This window comes from Bufo gargarizans, chromosome 3 (assembly GCF_014858855.1).
Source record: "Bufo gargarizans isolate SCDJY-AF-19 chromosome 3, ASM1485885v1, whole genome shotgun sequence".
Lineage (NCBI taxonomy): Eukaryota > Metazoa > Chordata > Amphibia > Anura > Bufonidae > Bufo > Bufo gargarizans.
The window spans coordinates 49901695-49925601 of NC_058082.1; positions in this window are offsets into that span (position 1 = coordinate 49901695).

Below are 23907 nucleotides of genomic sequence, written 5' to 3' on the forward strand. Positions count from 1 at the left end.
GCCTTCTGTGTTTGGTCTTCCACCTCCTCAAAGCCACCTTCCTCCTCTGACTCCTCTTCTTCAGACTCCTCTCTGCGTTGCCGCAGGTTCAGCAATCGACGATGACAAGGCTGCTCCTGGTGGTGATGGTGACCACAACTCTTCCTCCTCATGCTCATCTACGGCCTGATCCAGCACTCTTCGCAGGGCACGCTCCAGAAAAAACGCATATGGGATGAGGTTGATGATGTTGCCTTGGGTTTGACTGACCAGGTTTGTCACCTCCGCAAAAGGACGCATGAGCCTACAGCCATTGTGCATGAGCGTTCAGTAACGCGGCCAAAAAATACCCAGCTCCGCAGAGGCTGTCCTCATTTTTTTTCTTTTTATTAAAAACATCTGTTCTTACCAGTTTAATCTCTGTTTTGTCCCCTATCAGGGTCCTGTGTATGGAATAGATTTTAGGAACCGGGAGATGGAAAAAGATGCTTGGTTGGTCCTCCTACTTCCAATTTTGGGGCACTGCGTGTGCAATGTACTGTGCCACCAGATAGTAGTGGTGTGTTAAGTAGTACTATTCCTATCAGTTTAATCCCTGTTAAGTCCCCTATCAGAGGACGTGTATGGAATAGATTTTAGTAACCGGGAGATGGAAAAAGATGCTTGGTCGGTCCTCCTACTGCCGATTTGGGGCACTGTGCGTGCGCCGTGCAATGTACTGTGCCACCAGATATGAGTGGTGTGTTAAGTAGTACTATTCCTATCAGTTTAATCCCTGTTACATCCACTAGTATTATTATTATTATTATTATTATTATTATAAGGTGTGTTAAGTAGTACTATTCCTATCAGTTTAATCCCTGTTACGTCCCCTATCAGGGGACGGTCTATGGAATCGATTTTAGGAACCGGGAGATGGAAAAAGATGCTTGGTCGGTCCTCCTTCCAATTTGGGGCACTGCGCGGGCACGTGTGCCACCAGATATGAGTGGTGTGTTAAGTAGTACTATTCCTATCAGTTTAATCCCTGTTACGTCCCCTATCAGGGGACGTGTATGGAATAGATTTTAGACAACCGCAAAGAGTTGTCAATAGTTGACACACTCATGACATAAATTTTATTCCTCTATGCGTCAATCTTAGTGTAGTGATGACTGTGCTCGTGCGCACGTTTGGGAGATTGCAGGCGATGTTTTTTTTTCAAAGCCTATGGTCGTGCTGAGGTAGTTCAGTGACAGTTAAGTGACCCAGAAAACAATGATTCTGCAGTGTGGGCCCATTGTTGGCCTAGTAGGCTTTAATGATCACCTTAGATCAGTCAGTAGGTTTACCCAATGCGCAGTGTAGGTGATATACCTGCCCTGACCGTGCTTTGCAGACCAGGTATCAGTGGTCAGATGGACCCTTGCCTCAACACTGTGTGCCAGACATGACATGACTTCCTTTTGCACAATCGAGTACAGGTTGGGGATTGCCTTTTGAGCAAAGAAATTTCAGCCGGGTACCTTCCACTGCGGTGTCCCAATAGCTGCAAATTTTTTGAAGGCCTCAGACTCTACCAGCTTGGTAAAAGCTGGCGGGCTAAGAGTTCTGACAAGCTAGCTGTCAGACACCGGGCAAGGGGCTGACTTTGTGACATTGGCTTCTTACGCTCAAACATGTCCTTGACAGACACCTGACTGTGGGCAGATAAGCAGAAACTGCTCAAGGCGAGAGACCGAGTGGCGGATGGTTGAGAGGGGGCAAGGAGGACAGCAGTGGTTGACGTGGCTGAAGATGCTGGACCAGGAGGAGGATGGCGGCTTTGAGTTTGTGTGCTGCTTGTACTTATGTGTTGATCCCATAGCCATTTGTGATTTGAGATCTTGTGCCTTCGCAAAGCAGTGTACTTCCCACGACTCAGTTTCTTTTGGCACAGGTTGCAAATGGCATCGCTGGTGTCAGAGGCAGACACACAAAAAAAAATGCCACACTGCTGATCTCTGCAATGACGTCGTTCTGGTGGTTGCAACAGCATGCGTTGATTGCCGTGCTGTCTGGCTGACCCCGGGTGCCAATACATGCTGTCTGACTGTGCCACTAGCTCCTTGCGACGACCTCCCCCTGCTTCCAACTCGTCTCCTCCTTCTCTCTGTCTCCCCATCTGAACTTTCCCCCTGTTCTTCTTCTCTTCGAGCGGGTACCCATGTGACATCCACGGACACATCGTCACCATCAACCACTTCACTTGTATCTGACAACTCAGCAAAGGAAGCAGCAGCGGGTACAACATAATTATCATAACACCGTACGTCCATCTGTGTAATGCTGCCTGACTGAGACATATCCCTGTTATCTACATCCTCTGGCAATAATGGTTGCGCATCACTCATTTCTTCCAACTGATATGAAAATAACTCCTCTGACAGATCTAGTGAAGCAGCTGTGGTGCTAGTGTTGGTGGAGGTGGCATGCGGGTGAGTGGTAACTTGAGAGGTGCCCGAAGTTGAGCTGGAGGAGAATGGTGCGTCAAGGTTCAGAGCAGAAGCTGTAGAAGATTGGGTGTCCTGTGTTAGTCAGTCAACTATGTCCTCAGAACTTTTCGAGTTCAGGGTACGTGGCCTCTGAACACTGGGCATTATTCTAGGGCCAAAGGGAATCACAGCACCACGACCACGACGGCCCCTGCGGGGTGGCATGCCTCTCCCTGTCATTTTTTTTAGATTAGTTAAGTTGTACTATGTGTGCAAGCTACTGTGACACCAGATATGAATGGCACTGTGCACTGGCAGAAGTTGGCAGAGTAGACGCTGTAGGCCTGACACACACGCTTGCAGACAACTAACTGCTATTCAATCTATCACAGTCCAAATTTTATTTTTATTTTTTATGTAATCTACTGTGACACAAGATATGAGTTGCACTGGTGTGACACTTCACACTTGCAGGGCCTGAAACACACACGCGTGCAGGCAACTGACTGCTAATATTTCACAGTCAAAATATATATTTTTAATTTAATGTAATCAACTGTGACACAAGATATGAGTTGCACTGGTGTGACACTGTGCACATGCAGGGCCTGAAACACACACGCTGGCAGGCAGGCAACTGCAATTAGATTACACAGAAAAAAAAAAAAAGAAAAAGCAGACTGATGTTCTAGCCCTAAAAAGGGCTTTTTGGGGTGCTGTCCTTACAGCAGAGATCAGATGAGTCTTTCAGGACTGTAGTGGACACTGAATACACTAGCCTAGCTATTGATTTCCCTTTTGAATCAGCAGCAGCTACACTGTCCCTCCTCTCACTAAGAATGCAGCTTCCGAAATGAATCTAAAATGGATGCTGTCCAGGAGGTGGGAGGGTCTGGGAGGGAGGGTCTGCTGCTGATTGGCTGGAATGTGTCTGCTGACTGTGAGGTACAGGGTCAAAGTTTATTTAATGATGACGAATAGGGGGCGGACCGAACATCGCATATGTTCGCCTGCCGCGGCGAACGCGAACAAGCTATGTTCGCCGGCGAATAGTTCGGGACATCTCTAAACGGAGGTCCTGTCACTGCTGGAATCGCATAAAGAGGGTATAGTGATTTTGGGCGGAGATTTTAATGTTACGCTTGAACCAGAATTAGATTCTACTTCTAAAAGATCAGCAATATCAACTAAAGCTCTCAGACATCTCAAGCTAAATACCTACATAGTTGGTCTGTCTGTGATGTCTGGAGACTTTTTAATCCGAAAGCACAGGACTACTCCTTCTTCTCTTCAGTACATACTGTATGTTATTTTGGTTTGGTAGGAAGAACATTGTAACCACCCTTATAATACCCAGATTGACGTATTTGCAACAGGTATTACCAATTTCAGTGCCGAAGTCGTTCTACAAAACAGCGAACCAAATGATTAGGTCATTTATTTGGGCAGGGAAAAGAGCACGTTTAGCATTTACTACTTTACACAAACCTAAACCCTATGGTGGGATAGGGATGCCCAACCCTGTGTTGTACAATAACGCAGTCCTCCTGGCTAGAATGGTAGGTTGGATTAAAGGGACACTGGGTGAGCCTTGGGTTGACCTAGAACAATAGCAGTTTGACCTCCCTTTTAGAGGACTCTTAGTGGGAACTGAAACCTCTATAAACACAGCCAAATCCCTTAACCCTGTAATCAAATCTACTATGAGAGCCTGGGAATGGTTCCAGTCTTCTCAACATGCTTTCCAATTGCCCTCCCCACTACTCCAAATTAGATATATCTTTGCATTTGCACCTAAAGCTTTGTTTGGTAGTCTACCTGCATCTATAAGACACTCAACTTATCCAGTAGTGTCCCTTTTTGATGATTACGGGAAATTATTAGACCCGACTCCCATATCTCAACTTTTTTCAGAATGCAAATTCTCACCCCCTTTAACTTCCTTTTTAAGTTCCTTTATATCCAAACATGTAACAAAGAGTTCCTTGGTACGCCCGCTAACTTGGTTTGAGAGCCTGTTAGCAAGCTCTGATCCACGACCTAAACTGATCTCTTTGATATACAAAAAACTATCTACCCCTATCCTCATGCCTAAGCCTGCGTTTATTGGCCAGTGGGAAAAAGATCTTGAGACCTCCTTCTCCCAGACAATAATTTCAAAAATCCTTTTGAGACCCCATAAAGTGTCAAGATGTATCCGTATACAGGAAAATGCCTACAAGATTTTAACAAGATGGTATAGAACCCCTGACATAACCTGTAGATATGATATAGAAAGCTCAGATTTATGTTGGAGGTGCGGTAAAGATAAAGGTTCATATTTTCATATCTGGTAGCCCTGTCCCCAAATTAAAACATGGTGGTCAGAAATATTAGAAGAATGTAACAAGATATGTCACTCAAATTCTTAATGACACCACAATTAGCACTCTTAGGTATATATACTCCCAGTACTTTGGAGCCTATCCCACCATTGTTCAATCACCTCCTAGACGCAGCACGCCTCTTGATTCCCTGTTACTGGTTATCTGAAGAAAACCCACCCATACTCCAATGGCTAGCTAAAATAGATCAACTATATAGATTTGAAGAATTAGCCTCCTGGGAAAATAATAGAAACGTCACATTTAGGAACAGTTGGCTACCCTGGTCTTCTTTCAGGAACTATTAACAGCGTAGCAATTATACTGTATATCCTTCTCTGTGTAGATCATTTCTGAAATTAACCACTTGCTTTTTCACTTAGATTCTTGCATGATTGTCCTCACACAATGATCTGTAAAACCATTTTGATAATGTACCTGAAAAAGTAGTTTTTTCATACTATGTCTATTGTCTCGCAACAGACTTATCTGTAATACCACAATTTTCTACAATAAAGAAATGAAAATTTTAAAAAATACAAATAAAAATAAAAAAAAAGAATTATACCCATCTGGGTTAATAGGCAATAACCTGAAGGCAGATTTTATGTCTGTTTTTGCAATCAATGCATTGCTTCCTGCTTTTTTAAGTGGTGATAATGCTTAATTAAAGGATGCATAGTGTACTGATGCAGTGGCGAACTAAGGAGGGGGGGGGGGGGGCTTTCCACCCCGGATGCCTGCTCTCAGGGGGTGCCAGAAGCAATCAGCGCTTCCATCAATAATAATGGAAACGCTCATTGCTGGAGCACTGGGAGCTGGGTCCTGTCACTCACCCCTCAGCTCCCCGCGCTCCTCCCCTCCTTCAGGCCAGCGGCACTCTGAATGCTAGAGCAGGAAGACTTCTCCCCGCTCCACCACTCAGCCTGCAGACACGGATCGCGATACCGGACTGTGTGGGCGGACCCTGCAGTCCGGGAATCTGCATAAGCCCCGCCCACATCGTGCTGCAGAGCGATATGTGCCTGCAGGGGAGAGAGGACTGTGAGCTTCAGGAATGGGACAAGGTGAGTAGGTACTGTGTTTTTTTTTATTTTTTATTTTTTAACACAGAGGGTGCACAATGGTCATTGCTAATGTGAAAGGGGCACAATGGGCATTTCTACTCTAGAGGGGGCACAATGGGCATTTCTTCTCTGGAGGCGGCACAATGGGCATTGGTAATGTGAAGGGGAACAATGGGCATTTCTACTATGGATGGGGCACAGAGGGAATTGATCATGTGAAGGGGACACATTGGGCATTTCTAGTCTGGAGGAGGCACAATGGGCATTGCTAATGTGAAGTGGAACAATGGGCATTTCTACTCTGAAGGGGGCACAATCGGCATTTATTCTCTGGAGGGGGCACAATGGGCATTTCATCTCTGGAGGGGGCACAATGGGCATTGCTAATGTGAAACGGGCACAATGGGCATTTCTACTATGGAGAGGGCACAATGGGCATTTCTACTCTGGAGGGGGCACAAAGGGCATTGCTAATGTGAAGGGGACACAATGGGCATTGCTAATGTGAAGGGTGCACAATAGGCATTTCTACAATGGAGGGGACACAGAGGGCATTGCTAATATGAAGGGGACACAATGGGCATTGCTAATGTGAAGGGGATCCTGAGGGAATTTCTTCTTTGGAGGGGGTACAATTGGCATTGCTAATGTGAAGGGGACACAATGGGAATTTCTATGGAGGGGGCACAGTGCACAGAGGGCATTACTACTATGAAGTAATAGGGCATTATTACTGTGAAGGGGGCACAATGGACATTACTAGCACAGAGGGCATTACTACTATTAAAGGGGCACAATGGGGATTTCTACTATGGAGGGGACACAGAGCATTACTGTGAATGGGGGCACAATGGGCATTATTACTATTAAGGGGGCACAATAGGCATTATTACTGTGAAGAGGACAATGGGAATTACTACTAATAAGGGGCATTATTACTGTGAAGGATGATTGCATAACTACTATGAAGGGGGCACAATGAAGGGTAAAGTACTTTAAGGGGGCACAATGTGGGCATAACGACTAGTGATGATCGAGCATGCTCGGCCAAACACCAGTTCGGCACATGGCGGTCTTCGGCCGAATACCGCATGTGCTCTAGCGCAATGCTCGAGTCTCCGCCCCCGCATCTATGCAGCCAATAAACATGTAGGTAAGTACTGCCCTCACTGTAATGCCGTAGCCATGTTGGCTGCTGGCATTACAGAATTGGCTGGCTGGAATGCGTCATCGGGTGCTATATAGCACCTGATAACGCATGTTCGGCTCATTCTTAGTCAGGGAGAGCAGTGCTGAGGAAGGGACTATTGTGTGTGGCAGCAGCAATCTATATTTTTAGTGCAACCTGTGCTAAATTACTAAAACTTTACAGACCCAAAAGTCCTTTTAAGGACTATTGTGTGTGGCAGCAATATCTATTTTTAGTGCATCCTGCACTAAATAGCGAACAATAGTTAGGCGACATTAGCTGCTCCAAATCTCCAGTGTAATGTGTGCGCATCCAAAACAAATCTGTGACATCCAGTGTACTTTTTCCGTAGACAGTGTCCGCTGCGGACAGTGACATTAGCTGTGCCACATCTCCAGTGTAAAGTGTGCGCATCCCAAAAATATCTGGCATCCAGTATACTTTTTCCGTAGACGGTGTCCGCTGTGGACAGTGACATTAATCACGGGTGAATAATTAGAGGCGCTAAAACGGCAACGTTTATTGATATGCCTGCCTTCCCTGTCTCTATGCTACCAGTTATCCCGTCTCAGTATGGAGTTATCCCCGCCGCTATTTGCCTTCACTACTTCTTTACATACCTTACTGTGGGTATCCCTTACTGTATGCATACGATTACGGAGCCAGGAGCTGACAGGCGGTGTGCGCCGCCCCCTGGCCCGCTATTCGCCTGCATGGGATCCCCGCGTCACAGTGTGGGAGGGGCCTCTTCCTTAAAAAGAAGCGCGTTCGGCCGCCGCTTCACGGCTGTACTAGCGCCAAAGCTGTCACCATGTTGGTGGGACAGCCGATGCTCTGTACTTTTTTCAAGCAGCCAATATAGCTCCTGATGAATTCTTATTAGAGGAAACGCGTCAAGCCATGACGCGCTGCTTTAGTCAGTTGAAATAGAGCCTTGAAGTAGTTGGTAGCCCTATTAGTATAGCGGAGCAGTCCCCTCATCTGTTATACAAATCAGTTATCATACAGATCAATGAGGGTCTCCTCCGCAATCTGCATGAATCTTTTAGGAGATACCCCTGTGATCTATACTAATAGGTCTGTGTCTCTCTTTGCATTAAGACCATAAGTGGGTTGGTGTATTAACACATCGCTGTGTGCCTCTCCTCCCCCGTATCCAGGGGGCTGTGAGTTGCTTTGGTCTCAGGCTCAGCTAAGTGCGGCAATTGGCGGTCTAATATTTCATTCACTGTACCGGCATATAGAGTGTTAAATCTTTGATACACTCCAGGCTCAGTGGTTTGATAAGTCAATTGCCTACAATATATATTCCCCCTACAGGTGGGTGTAGGCACATGTAGTTCACCTGATACACTCAAGACCTATGTATTAAAGTCCTCTGAGTGTGGTTTCTGTTTGCTCACCACACATGAATCCCCGTCTCATCTCTTTTAGTGCATATCAATAAACGTTGCAGTTTTAGCGCCTCTAATTATTCACCCGTGATTAGCTTTATTTCAGAGATGCAATATCTCTATCATTTATATAGTCCGTGGACAGTGACATTAGCTGCGCCACATCTCCTGTGTAAAGTGTGCACATCCAAAAAAATATCTGTGACATACAGTGTACTTTTTCAATAGACGGCGTCTGCTTCTGACAGTGACATAACCAGTGCACATCTGCAGTGTAACGTGTGCACAGAAAAAATGTATCTGTGACATACAGTGTACTTTTTCCATAGACGGTGTCCCCTGCGGACAGTGACATTAGCTGCGCCACATCTTCAGTGTAAAGTGTGCACATCCCAAAAATATCTGAAAAAGGCTACATGCATATGACCGTTCCGTTTTTTGTGGTCCGCAAATTGCGGATCCGCAAAACACGGAAGCCGCCCATGTGCGTTCCGCAATTTGCGGAACGGGCGGCCCATTGTAGAAATGCCTGTTCTTGTCCCCAAAAAGGACAAGAATAGGACATGTTATATTTTTTTTGCAGGGCTACGGAACGGAGTAACGGATTCGGACAGCACATGGAGTGCTGTCCGCATCTTTCGTGGCCCCATTGAAGTGAATGGGTTTTTGCGGCTCGGATGTGGACAAAAACAACGGTCGTGTGCTTGAGGCCATACAGTGTATTTTTTCTTTAGACGGTGTCCGCTGCGGACAGTGACATTAGCTGCGCCACATCTCCTATGTAAAGTGTGCGCATCCAAAAAATATCTGTGACATACAGTGTACTTTGTCAATAGACGGTGTCCGCTTCTGACAGTGACATAACCAGTGCCACATCTCCAGTGTAACGTGTGCGCAATTTTTTTTATCTGTGATATACAGTGTCCTTTTTCTGTAGACTGTGTCTGCTGCAGACAGTGACATTAGCTGTGCCACATCTTTAGTGTAAAGTGTGGGCATCCAAAAAATATCTAACATCCAGTGTACTTTTTCCGTAGACGGTGTCCGCTGCGGCCAGTGACATTAGCTGCGCCACATCTCTTGTGTAAAGTATGCACATCCCAAAAATATCTGTGACATACAGTGTACTTTTTCTGTACACGGTGTCCGCTTCTGACAGTGACATTACCAGGGCCACATCTGCAGTGTAACATACAGTGTACTTGTTTTTTTTGCGTAGACGCTGCGGACAGTGACATTACTGGTGGTACGTACCTCTCCTGTATAACGTTTTCTCATCCCAAATACTGTACCTGTGACATTTCCTGTATTTTTTTTATTAGCAGCTAATGATAGCATTGACATTTCCTGCCGGATATCTCCTGTGTGACGTTTCCACATCCAAAATATATTTTTAAATTTGTTTGCGCATACACTTCCAAATCCTACGCTACTGTACGGGTGACAGACTTTCAATCATATATAACAACATTTAATATGAAGAAGGTGAGCAGTAAGGGACGTGGCAGTGGCCGTGATGCTGATGGTGCAGGCAGAGGCCGTGGCCCTGGGCGCGGTGAAACTGTGCCTGCTGCCAGAGCACAAGAAAAACAATCATCCACGATACCTAGCTTCATGTCCCAGTTTGCAGGGCAGCGCAGGACACCACTTTTGAAGTTAGACCAGTGCGACTAGGTGGTTGGTTGGATTGCAGCAGATAATGCTTTCAGTCGGTTAAGCACCACCCTGTCTTTCACCAAGTACAGTCTCAGTATAGTCTCAGTAGCCAAGAGTCTGCTCAACCCAATCCTCATCCTGATCCTCCTTCCTCCCACCATGAAGAGTCTGGGCAAACAAGTAATCCCACACTCGGATATTCCGAGGAACTCTTTTATGCACCATTCCTTGATTTGGCCCTTTCGCCAAGCACGCTTAAACAGGGACAGATCTTGTGCCCCGATTCCCAACCTCTTGAGCATCCACAATCACAAGAAGATGATGGTGGAGAATGGCAATTACTGTTTAATGAGGTGGATGATGATGAGACACAGTTGTCAATCACTAGTGGTTAGATCAACAAGTCAGGAGAATGAGCAGAGTGAGGAAGTGGAAGAGGAGGTGGTGGACGATGAAGTCACTGACCCAACCTGGCAAAGTGGAAAGCCAAGCGAGGACAGCAGTATAGAGGGGGAGGGATCTGCTGCACAGCAACAGGCTGGATGAGGCAGTGGGTGGCAAAAGGAAGTAGGTGGGCCACACCCAAAAGGCTTGAAACTGTTCCACTGAGCAACCCCTTGCAGAAATCTCCCTTGCCAAGGGGTAGGTGTTCCCCAGTATGGCGCTTTTCTGAGGAAAGTGCGGACTGACAAAAGAATAGCAGTTTGCAACCTGTGCCGTACCAAAATGAGCCAGGGCATGAACACTAGCAACCTCACCACCACCACATGGCATCCAAGCACTGTAATAAGTGGGATGAACACCTGGCTCCACAATCTGTGTCTGTGGGTCACACTACTGCCTCCTCTTCCCCTGTGTTACGTGCTGGCCAATTCCCTGTCGAAGTTGCAGGCCCCGTTGCCTCCCGGACTGCACCTGAACCTTCTCAAGCACCATCAGTGACCATATCCACTTCCGTGACCAAGCGCAGTGTCCAAATGTCCTTACCCCAGGCATGTTCAGGTGCAAATACCCAGCCACCCACCCACAGGTCATAGCACTAGATGCGCAGCTTTCCAAATTACTGGCCCTGGAAATGTTGCCATTTAGGCTTGTGGACACTGAGGCCTTCTGCGGCCTGATGTCGGCGGTCATCCCGCGTTACTCAGTCCCCAGCCGCCACTATTTTTCAAGGTGTTCCGTGTCCATCTTACACCAATTTGTGTCCCGTACCATCACACGTGCCCTGACCAACGCAGTTACTGGGATGGTCCACTTAACCATGGACACATGGACAAGTGCATTCAGCCAGGGATGCTACATTTCCCTGACCACACACTGGGTGAATGTTGTGGAGACTGGGAGCGACTCGTACCCTGGGATGACACAGGTGCTACCGACGCCATGGATTGCGGGCCCTATTTCCATCAGGGTTTCCGCCAACAGCTACGTTAGTGGCTCCAGCCCCCATTTATCCTCCTCTGCTTTCTCCTCCACTTCCACCTCCGAATTATCCACGTGCACCACCAGTCAGTCATCAGTTGGTACCTGGAAGCAGTGTAGCACTGCAGTGGGGAAGCAGCAATAGGCCTTGCTGAAGCTGATATTCTTAGGGGACAAATAGCGTACCAACGCAGAGCTGTGGCAGGGTATAAGAGACCAGACTGAGCAGTGGCTCTCGCCACTCAACCTAGAACAAGGCATGGTTGTGTCTGATAATGGCCGTAACTTTGCGGCGGCTTTGGAGCTCGGCAAGCTCACACACATCTCATGCCTAGCCCACATCTTAAACTTAGTGGTTCAGTGGATTCTCAAAACCTACCCCAATTTGGATGAGCTACTGGTGAAGGTGCGCCGCGTGTGTGCACATTTCAGCAAGTCATCAACAGCTTCAGCCGTTCTGTCAATGCTTCAGCAGCGCTTAAAATTGCTAGCTCACCAGTTGTGCAACGTGAGCATGTGCTGGAACTGGACATTCCACGTGTTGGCCAGGCTTTGTGAGTAGCAGAGGGCAGTAATGGAATACCAGCTGCAACATGGTCGTCGCCATTCCAGTCAGCTTCCGCTATTCACAAGTGAGGAGTGGGCATGGATGTATGACCTCTGTGACGTTTTAAGAAACTTTAAAGGAATCAACACAGATGGTGAGCGGCGATAACGCTATTATAAGCGTAACCATCTCTCTTCTGTGTCTACTGAAACGCTCGCGGCTCACAATTAAGGACGACTCTTTAGATGTGGAAGAGGTGGAAATGGGAGAAGACATTACACAGGGTGATAGCCAGACCACTCTCAGTTTGTCTTTTCAGCACGAATTGAACGATGAATAGGAGGAGGAGGAGGAGCAGGAGACAGTTGCATCCGCTACAGAGGGTAGTACCCATGGAAATTTAATTCCACCTGTTCTGCGTGGGTGGGCGGAAGAGGATGAGAAGATTGAGACTGATCCTTCTGATGACAACAGCAAAGTCTTGCCTGTTGGTACTGGTTGTTCACCCTTCTCGACTCCCGCTACAAAGAGAACTTCTCATCTCTCATTCCTCTGGTGGAGAGGAAGAGCAAAACGGTGCAATACCAGAAGAGGTCCTTGTTGAAAAATTTACATCTGACAACGCTGGCAGCAGAGTCCGTAGTTCCTTGGCCAATCAAGGAGGGGAGACAAGGGGAACACACAGCAGTTCCAACATAGGCAGGGCAACAATCTCCAAAGCCTGGGACAGTTTCATGACACCCCACCAGCACCCTCACCCTGATGTATGGCCTAGTGTCATAAGAAGGGAAACATTTTGGAAGATGGCGAAGGAGTACATAGCAGACCGTGTTAGTGTCCTCAATGATCCATCAGTGCCTTGCAACTACTGGGTGTCCAAGCTGGACACGTGGCACAAACTGGTGCTCTATGCCTTGAAGGTGCTGGCCTGCCCTGCCGCTAGCGTTTTGTCTGAGCGGGTATTTAGTGCTGCTGGTGGCATTACAACAGATAATCGTATACGCCTGTCAACTGAAAATGCTGACAGGTTGACTCTTATAAAAATGAACAAGGCCTGGATTGACCATGACATGTCCACCAGAGGAAAGCTGATGAACATAAAGGCACTTTAAATGTGTTGTTTATAATGTACTGAATACACTGTATTCCCATGCACCCCTTCCACCACAAATAAGTATATTATAGGTATATGGGTAATAGGTATAGGTATATGGTTAAATCTTTCTTTTCTCATCCTCCTCCTCTTCCATCATATCAACATGCTTATTCGTTGCATATAATGTTTTACAGAGTCAGCTCAGCTGCAGGCCCTTGTATATAATTTTTTAGAGGGTCAGCTCACCAGCAGGCCCTCACCTACAATGTTTTACAGGGTCAGCTCACCAGCAGGCCATCGCATATTATTTTTTACAGCGTCAGCTCACCAGAAGGCCTTGACCTACAATCTCTTACAGGGTTAGCTCACCTGAAGGCCCTTGCATATAATTTTTTAGAGGGTCAGCTCCCCTGCAGGTCCTGACCTACAACCTTTTAGAGGGTCAGCTCACCAGCAGGCCCTCGCATATAATTTTTTACAGGGTTAGCTCACCAGCAGGCCCTCACCTACAATCTTTTACAGGGTCAGCTCACCAGCAGGCCCTCACCTACAATCTTTTACAGGGTCAGCTCACCAGCAGGCCTGCACCTAAAATCTTTTACAGGTTCAGCTCACCTGCAGACCTGCACCTAAAATCTTTTACAGGGTCAGCTCACCTGCAGGCTCTTGCCTAATTATGCCTAATAGGTAATTTGCACACATGCTGCCTTGTTTGGATGTGGTAGACGTAGCTGTTTCTCAGGCTCCCTCTCCGGAATCGAACACTGATTCACCGTTACCTGTGGTCACCATGGTTTGAGCTGAAAATAACAATAACAGTGAATAAGGCAGACATCCGAATGGATCGTCGCCGTCACGGGGACGTGCGATCGGCCTCAGGTTATCTAGAGTCACCAAAGCAGCCACAGGCCCTCGCCCATAATGTTTTAGATAGTCAGATCAGCAGGCCCTTGCTCCAAATGTTTTTGAGGGTTACCAGCAGGCCATCAATCATAATTATTTAAGGATGCGTATGATGCCCTCCTTTATGTGTAACAAAGGGTGTATTGGAGTGCCGGTTCCTTGTAATTTTTTGCTTTCACTTAGTGCATAGCCTTTATGAGTGTAGGAGTCCCACTACCTGAACAATTGTACCACAATGTGAATGAGGCCCTCCTTTATGTGATATACAGGTTGTATCGGAGTGCCTCTTCCTTATAATTTTTTGCAGCACTTGCACTCTATATACAAGTAAATATACAGGAAAGAATGTTTCCTAACAATTTTTCCTCTAAAATCGATTTTAGCTTCAGTTTTGTGCATATTATTGTCAGTCTGTAAAAGTGGCATACTACTCAGACAACATCATTCCCAGCAGCGACCTGGGAGTCCAAGATGCATCTAGACATCCTCCCCAGGCTGTTCCCGAACCATTTCGGTGGTGTTTCCATCAATTTCTGACCTTTTCCTATGAACCAGGCACCCTCCCCTATTCAGAGCAAGTGGTGCCTAGTTTAATGCTCGGGTTTTCCCGTTGACTTCCATTATACATGCATCCCGATGTGTTCGGCCAGAGAACCCGAGCACATTGGTGCTCGATCAACACTAATAACGACTGTTAGGGGTCACAATGTCAGCATAACTACTGTTAGGGGGCACACATCTGTAGACAACTACTGTGAAGGTTGTACAATGAGTGCAAAGTATTGGGGGGGGGGGCAGAGAAAGGACCCACCCCGGCTGCCAAACAACCTAGGCACACCACTGTACTGATGTCAATTTTTTATTGATTAAATCATTTACTGAGTTGTCTTTTGAGTATGACAAGTGATGAATGAGTCGGTAACTGTTAGCTTCTTTCTTAGGGACTAACCCTAGTGGAGATAATCTAACATTTTTAAAAGGAGGTTGCTTAAAAGGACCAGCAACTCTGTTTTCTGAAATTTCTTTGTCTATTTTTTCTTGAACAGCTGTTTTATTTAAATTAACCAATTTTACGTTTTTAACAAAAGAACATCCTGAATTAGAACAAGGCGGAACATAAAAATCATATGAAAAACCTTCAATTAATGTTTGAGCCGTCATTTTGTTTAGGTAAATTTTTAAATAGTATATGAGCCTTGGTAGGTTCAATGGGGTCACCTTCTCTATTGGATTATTTATTGTTGGATAGGTGGTTTCCTGTGAAGAAAGTGCACTCATGTTTATATTTGCTTGCGATCTACATACTGACTCATTAAATGCAAAGCAAATTCCTTTTTGGCGAAATTGTTGACGAAAAAAACTAGATCTTTGGGGCAACATAAGGTTGATCCAAAGACCCACATCCTTTGAACCCCATTTTAACTCAGGGTATACTGCTAGTTTTTGATGAAAAGATTTGTCATAATTACACCATGCAGTACCTTCCGAAGTTTTTATAAGCTTCTAGGATACTGTCAAGATGATGAAATAAGCCACTACAAAAATTCTGGTGTTTTTCTCCCAATACTGCTGCATAAATGCAGAATGCTAGAAGCCAGTATAAAAACGTCTTTAGTTGGTTTCTTTTTCTCTCTTCCTCTCCTTTTTGTCTAATTTTAATGTTTCCGTAGCTGAAGGGAGGAGAGAAAAAAACATTGATATATATTTTTTTTGTTCCAAATTTTTTCTTTGATCTGTTTGGACAAATGGATTCCCAGAGGGGAAATGTGGCAGGGCATTGTTTCTTTTACGCTGGGTTCACACCTGAGCGTTTTACAGCGCGTTCAAACGCGCTGTAAAACGCTCAACACATGAAAACCAATGCTTCCCTATGGCCCTGGTTCACACTTGAGCGTTTTACAGCGCGTTTGAACACGCTGAAAAACGCCCTATACTCAAAAAAGTTCTTGAGCTTCTTTGGGGCGTTTTGTCGCGCGTTCCTGTACATAGACTTTCGGGAACGCGCGACAATGGGCGTTCGCTTGTCTCTGTATGTGCGATTGCAAACGCCGGTACAATCGCGCATACAGAGCGCTCCATCGCGAACGATCAGGTGTGAACCCAGGGTTAGTGATGTGTCTATAATTCCGCTGCCCGATTCCAGGGATGGGATTAAACAATTGTCATTAGAAATCCCTGAATTATCAGTTATGTAAATATTTCTGGAATTATGCTTATTTTCATTAATACTATCTGAATCCGAATTCCTGCCTGGTGAAGACCATAGAGACATTGGATTCAGTTTTTGCTCCTTGTGAGATAGGAAAGAAATGCATTCTTTAAATAATTGAACCCTATCTTCTAATATGGTGTCAGAGTTAGGAATAAAACTTTTTATTGTAGATTTAGTGCACTGCTGTAAGCAGTCACTAGCGTCTATTGGTGTCAAAGGAATTTCACCGTCCCGAGTCCTGATTGTTGTCCTGTCTTTTTCAGCTCCCTGGGATGACTTGCCTGGAGGGACTGGCGACCGTTGGTGAGTATGTGACCATTTCTTCTCTCTGCCCCTCACGCTGTGTAACGCTGAAATAATTGTATTTCTGTGTCTTATAGCTTCTTGTGGTGGAGAATAACTTCTTTTCTCTTTTCTGGCCCTTTTTGAAGGTGGAGGAGTCTGCGGAGCATCGCTGCGGCTGTGACCAGCGATGATGTCATCTGTAGTTGCCGGCTCTGCACATCTGGCTGAAGTGGATGCGCAGACCGGATGAAAGGATTGCCGATCCGGATCCCCGACGCCTGTGCTCAAGCTGAAGACATCTCATGAGCCAGTCTTCCCCGCCGTAAGTTTCTGATTTTGTGATTAATTGTTTAATTCTTCCATTTCTTCTTACAGGTGCAGGTCCGGATTCTTCACTGCCACTTACGTGAGTGCGCAGCAACTGACATCTCCTTTCTTTTATAGGTTTCTCCACGCAACCAGCAGTTGATCCATCATCCAATCAAGATGCTCCAGATGACTTCAGCCTGCACCAAGTACAACTGTTACCAGGTAAGTAATACATCACACACATCATTGCGCATGCAAATAACTGGGGGCATGACACCATGTCCCCCCTTTTTGCATCCGCAAATACGGTTTCCTCAGAGTGTAATACAAACACAAAATGACTCACATGGTTATGAAGATTAAACCTATACTTAACACACTGTAAAGTGGTGTTCAAAGGTGGCCATAACTTTTCAGCATCACCATCTATCCATTCAATGGGAGAGCTACTGCATTGTATAAAAAGCAATTTTCTATCAAGCATAAAATAACATATTTATAGGCAAATCATAATTGCAATACCTGTGATTCAAGAGGATACAAAACTGCAAAGCCATTTTCCTGCCATTGTTCATATTTTCATCCCATTTCTCCTGGACGTGCTTTACACCTCAATATTGCTATTTATAGGTGTTTTATGTGCAGTCAGGAGACTAAGCAAAGGCGTCGTTGAAAACAAGTCCCATAAGGCTCCATCTACATGGCCGTGTCTGTATTTTGATCAGAAAACAACGGATCCACAAAGTACAGGTACAGCCGTGTCTATATTTTGGTCCGAAAACAACGGATCCACAAAGTACGGGTACCTTGCATGTGCATTCCACATTTTTCTTCCTACCATCAATAGCAATGGAATCTGTACTACGGACCAGAATAGGACATGCTCTATAATTTGCTGAATGGCCACATGGATCCGCAAGAAATACAAATGTGTTCATAGCCCCATAGAAATGAACGCGTAAAAATGCGGATAGCACATGGATGAAAAATACGGTTGTGTGCACAAGGCCTGAAGCAACTTACTGTGTGCAACCCATCACAATAAAACTGTGCCCTGCCCCGTTCAGCAGCAGAAATCCGGTGGTTACTGACCCCCAGATCCCTGCTGCATCCACCAGCATCGGCGATAACAACGATGCCGGTGGATTAACCCCTCATATGCCGCGCTCACCGCTGACCGCGGCATATGGGAGGTTTGCGCTCCCTCACCTGATGGATCGGGTCCCCGCTGTGCTGTGGCGAGGACTCAATCGTTGCCATGGCAGCCCCAAGCCATTCCGAGGCTTGGGGCCTGTTAACTACGGAAGCCCCCAGGCTGGGTCTCCTAGGCAACTGTTAGTGTCTTACGGTGTAAGACACTAACAGTTCAATACAGCACGATACAGATGTATTGTGCTGAATTGAAACAAGGATCAGACCCTGTAATGTTGAAGTCCCATAGTGGGACAAAAAATAAAGTGAAAAAAAAAAGATAATAAAATTAAAGTTTTACAAAAAAAAATTAAAAGTTTCAAGTAAAAAACGACCAGCTCTATAAACATATCACATGACCTAACCCCTCAGATGAACACCGTAAAAAATAAAAACTGTGCTAAATAAACAATTTTTTTGTCACCTTACATCACAAAAAGTGCAACAGCAAGCTATCAAAAAGGCGTACGCCCATCAAAATAGTACCAATCTAACCATCACCTTATCCCGCAAAAAATTAGCCCCTAATTCAGACAATAACCCAAAAAATAAAAAAAAATATGTCTCAGAATATGGAGACACTAAAACATATTTTTTTGGGTTTTAAAAACCTGTTATTGTGTAAAACTTACATAAATAAAAAAAGTATACATATAAGGTATCGCCGCATCCGTGTCGACCGGCTCTATAAAAATATCACATGACCTAACCCCTCAGATGAACACCGTAAAAAATAAAAAATAAAAACTGTGCTAAATAAACCATTTTTTGTCACCTTACATCGCAAAAAGTGTAATAGCAAGCGATCAAAAAGTCATATGCACCCCAAAATAGTGCCAATCAGACCGTCATCTCATCCCGCAAAAATCATACTCTACCCAAGATATTCGCCCAAAAACTGAAAAAACTATGGCTCTTAGACTACGGAAACACTAAAACATAATTTTTATGTTTCAAAAATGATATTATTGTGTAAAACTTACATAAATAAAAAAAGTATACATATTAGGTATCACCGCGTCCGTATCGACCGGCTCTATAAAAATATCACATGACCTAACCCCTCAGGTGAACATCGTAAAAAATAAAAAATAAAAACTGTGTAAAAAAACATTTTTTTCATCTTACATCACAAAAAGTGTAATAGCAAGTGATCAAAAAGTCATATGCACCCTAAAATAGTGCCAATCAAACAGTCATATCATCCCGCAAAAAATGAGACCCTACCTTAGATAATCGCCCCAAAACTGAATAAACTATGGCTCTCAGACTATGGAGACACTAAAACATTATTTTTTTTTTCAAAAATGAAATCATTGTATAAAACTTCTGTGACAACCTGCGCTATAAAAATACCACATGAGCTAACCTGTCAGATGAATGTTGTAAAAACCCAAAAAAGCTATTTCTTGTTACCTTGCCTCAAAAAAAGTGTTATATAGAGCAACCAAGAATTGAAATTCAGAAATGTCATCTCTATTTGTCAATAACTCTTGTGGAACACCTAAAATCAGTTTTGAATACCTTGAGGGGTGTAGTTTCTTAGATGAAGTCACTTTTATGGAGTTTCTACTCTAGGGGTGCATCAGGGGGGCTTCAAATGGGACATGGTGCCCAAAAAAACACTCTAGCAAAACCTGCCTTCCAAAAACCGTATGGCATTCCTTTCCTTCTGCGCCCTGCCGTGTGCCAGTACAGCAGTTTATGACCACATATGGGGTGTTAGTGTAAACTACAGAATCAGGGCCATAAATAATGAATTTTGTTTGGCTGTTAACCCTTGCTTTTTAAATGTAAAAAAAATATTAAAATGGAAAATCTGCCCAAAAAGTGAAATTTTGAAATTGTATCTCTATTTTCCATTAATTCTTGTGGAACACCTAAAGGGTTAACAGCGTTTGTAAAATCAGTTTTGAATACCTTGAGGGGTGTAGTTTCTAGAATGGGGTCATTTGGGTGGTTTCTATGTAAGCTTTTTCATGTAAGCTTCACAAAGTGACTTCAGACCTGAACTGGTCCTTAAAAAGTTGGTTTTTGAAAATTTCTGAGAAATTTCAAGATTTACTTCTAAACTTCTAAGCCTTGTAACATCCGCAAAAAATAAAATATCATTCCCAAAATGATTCAAACATGAAGTAGACATATGGGGAATGTAAAGTAATAACTATTTTTGGAGGTATTACTATGTATTATAGAAGTAGAGAAATTGAAACTTAAAAATGTGCTAATTTTTCCAAACTTCTGGTAAATTTGGTATTTTTGTTACCAGTGTCATGAAGTACAACATATGATGAACAAACAATCTCAGAATGTCCTGGATAAGTCAGAGCGTTTTAAAGTTATCACCACATAAAGTGACACTGGTCAGATTTGCAAAAAATGGCCTGGTCCTTAAGGTGAAAATGAGCCCGGTCCTTAAGGGGTCAACGGGGTGGGTTTCATTGGCAGGGAGCTTGGGTTGCACCATTCTGACATCTTTATAACATTTTGGGGCGTTTTACTGCAATGCTCTTCTGTTGAAGACTGATTGATGAAAGAGACTGCTTTCTGAAAGAGCTCTTCTTCTCCAGTACTGAGCTTTTCTGGACATATCAAGTCAATATCAGGCATGATAATGTACAAAATCATTCCTTTCCCCTGCCAGTCCTCTGTTTACTATGCGGTGCCATTTGACACAAAATGCATTTTGTATAGTGGAAAGAACTGTATTTTGTGTCACAAAATTATTTTGTAATACAACATTCATGGTGTTGCAGAGAATGTCATTTTGTGACATAGAATTCTACAAAATTATTTTTGTCTATACAAAATGCCTTTTGTGTGAACAAGTTGCCCCCTATAGTTTACCCACTGACCTAATAAGATGTCATACAAAGCATTACCTCGGTGTCCATTCACGGCCCTCTGCTTTAAGAGGTGTCATCCAGAGTGACCATCTGTGGGGGGTGTAAGAAGGTACAAGGAATAATTGTGGCTGATAGGTACGTGTCACTGAGGTTCCTGGCCTCGGTGGAGTAAGAGCCGTTTTTTATGTGTCAGCAGCATATGCTGTTTTAGTATGGCTGTAATAGCTGATCCGGGACAGCTCTTACTGGGAGTAGTCAAAGTGCTCCCCATGTTCCAGGCCGGGTTTTGCCAGGCATAAAAACCAGCCAGCACTGACAGGTGAGGAGGATTACCTCCATCTGACAGTGTATATCAGGAGGTCTGTCTGCTGTGTTTGGATCCGTGGCTTGAGCTGGGCTGGAGGGCTCAGACCCCGGTGGGGGCGAACAGGCCGCCTAAAGCCTGCCTGCGGACTTGACAAGGCAGAACTTCCAACAGGGTGTGAAGTAACACCCAGGAGAAAAGGTGACTGTTTTGTATATGAACTTTTAATGTGTGTCAGTGATCACCAAGCAACTTGTGTTTTTGTTTTCCTTTCACGTGTGAATAAACACTGATGTTTTGAACCAAGAACTTGTACTTTGCCTCCGTGCTGCACCCGCTAATCCTAACCACCAGAGCGAATTCCCACATTTGGTGGAGGAGGCTGGCAAGCGCAGTGAGGCTGGCGTGAACGTCGATATATTTTTTTGGTTCGCATTTTTTGGCATGGTTGTATGTCGTACATCAAACCAGCGGTGTTACAACCCGTATCCTGGGACAAAATGGAGGCTGCTGTGAAGGCCCTCATGGAAGCTAATCTACAGCAGCGAGAGACTAACCTGCACAAACGGGAAGCTAATAAGTAGCAGCAAGAGACCAACCAGTTGCTGCTACAACATCTGATGGCGTTGCAGACAGCAGGAGCAACCCCACGATGCCTGGAAAGCAGTCCGTACAGCGATGAACCAAGAGCTTGTACTTTGCCTCTGTGCTGCACCCGCTAATCCTAACTACCAGAGCGAATCCCCACAGGGGCTTATGATGACTTGTACCTATTGAGGTGATGCCATTATTCAGATAAATCCATAAAGAAGCAAAAGTTTATTACTCAGTTTTTTTCTCCCTGGAATCAATTTCATTTGCCCCAAAAATCTGTAATTCTTCCATTTGTTCTGTTGTCCCAAGTACTAAGGGGGTCCATTGCAACCAATCAGCTTCGGCCATTCATTTTGGACAGCTCCTTTGTAAAATTAAAGGGAGAATCTAATTGGTTGCTATGGGCAACTAAGCCAGTTCTACTTTACAACAGCTTGATAAATGTCCCCCTAAATGTGCATTTTATCTATATTAAACCGGCTGTCATTTATTTTTATTTTTTAATTGATTGGGGGTCCAGCTATTGGCAATTCTGCCAATTAACTTTTTGAAGGGGCCTCAGTGCTCCTTCATCAACTGAATGGCAAGGTGCTGAGTGTCCCACACCCACAGACCTAATTTGATGGCCCATTATAAAAAATAGACCATCAATTATAAGCCTGGATTATATTTTTTAAACAGGATATCCCATGAATAGTGGAAAAAATTTAAATCAGACATCATACAGTAAATGGCAGTGTCTTTCTTACAAACTTGCAACTAGGCCTGTACCTTGCATGGATCCAGAGATTTTTGCCACAATTACTGTGTTAGATTTATTCCTACTTACAAAAAAATGCGCTTTGTGACAAAGTAATTCATCACAAAGCGCTTTTCTTTTTTTTTTTTTTGGGCGAATCAGCCGAATCAAACTTTTGAAAAATTTGCTCTACAGACCACACATGGAGTATTGTGTACAGTTCTGGACTCCTGTGAACAAGGCAGAAATAGCAGAGCTGGAGAGGGGACATCCTCTGCGTCTGGAGGAAAGAAGGTTTGTACACAAACATAGAAGAGGATTCTTTACGGTAAGAGCAGTGAGACTATGGAATTCTCTGCTTGAGGAGGTGGTGATGGTGAGTTCACTAAAAGAGTCCAAGAGGGGCCTGGAGTATTTCTGGAGGGTAATAATATTACAGGTTATAGGTACAAGAGAAGGGTCGTTGATCAAGGGAGTTATTCTGATTGCCTGATTGGAGTCGGGAAGGAATTTTTTCCCCCTAAAATAAGGAAAATTGGCTTCTACCTCATAGGTTTTTTTTCCTTCCTCTCAATCAACTTGCAGGATAACAGGCTGAACTGGATGAACAAATGTCTTTTTCAGCCTTATAAACTACACTGCCTGTCTAAAAATAAAGTTGCCACAAAAAAAAAATAGGTCATATATTTAGTTGGGCTGCCTTTAGTTTTGATTACGGCATGCATTCGCTGTGGCATTGTTTCAATAAGCTTCTGCAATGTCACAAGATTTATTTCCATTCAGTGTCACCAAGATCTTTCATTGATGATGGTAGAGTCTGACTGCTGCGCAAAGCCTTCTCCAGCACATCCCAAAGATTCTCAATGAGGTTAAGGTCTGGACTCTGTGGTGGCCAATCCATGTGTGATAATGATGTCTCATGCTCCCTGAACCACACTTTTCACAATTTGAGCCCGATGAATCCTGGCATTGTCATCTCGGAATATGCCCGTGCCATCAGGGAAAAAAAATCCATTGATGGAATAACCTGGTCATTCAGTATGTTCAGGTAGTCAGCTGACCTCATTCTTGGAGCACATTCTGTTACTGAACCTAGACCTGACTAACTGCAGCAACCCCAGATCATAGCACTGCCCCCACAGGCTTGTACAGTAGGCACTAGGCATGATGGGTGCATCACTTTATCTGCCTTATCTGCCTCTCTTCTTACCCTGATGCGCCCATCACTCTGGAACAGGGTAAATCTTGACTCATTAGACCACATGACCTTCTTCCATTGCTCCAGAGTCCAATCTTTATGATCCCTAGCAAATTGAAGCCTTTTTGTCACGGCTGAGGATGGGGAAAACCCTCAGCCG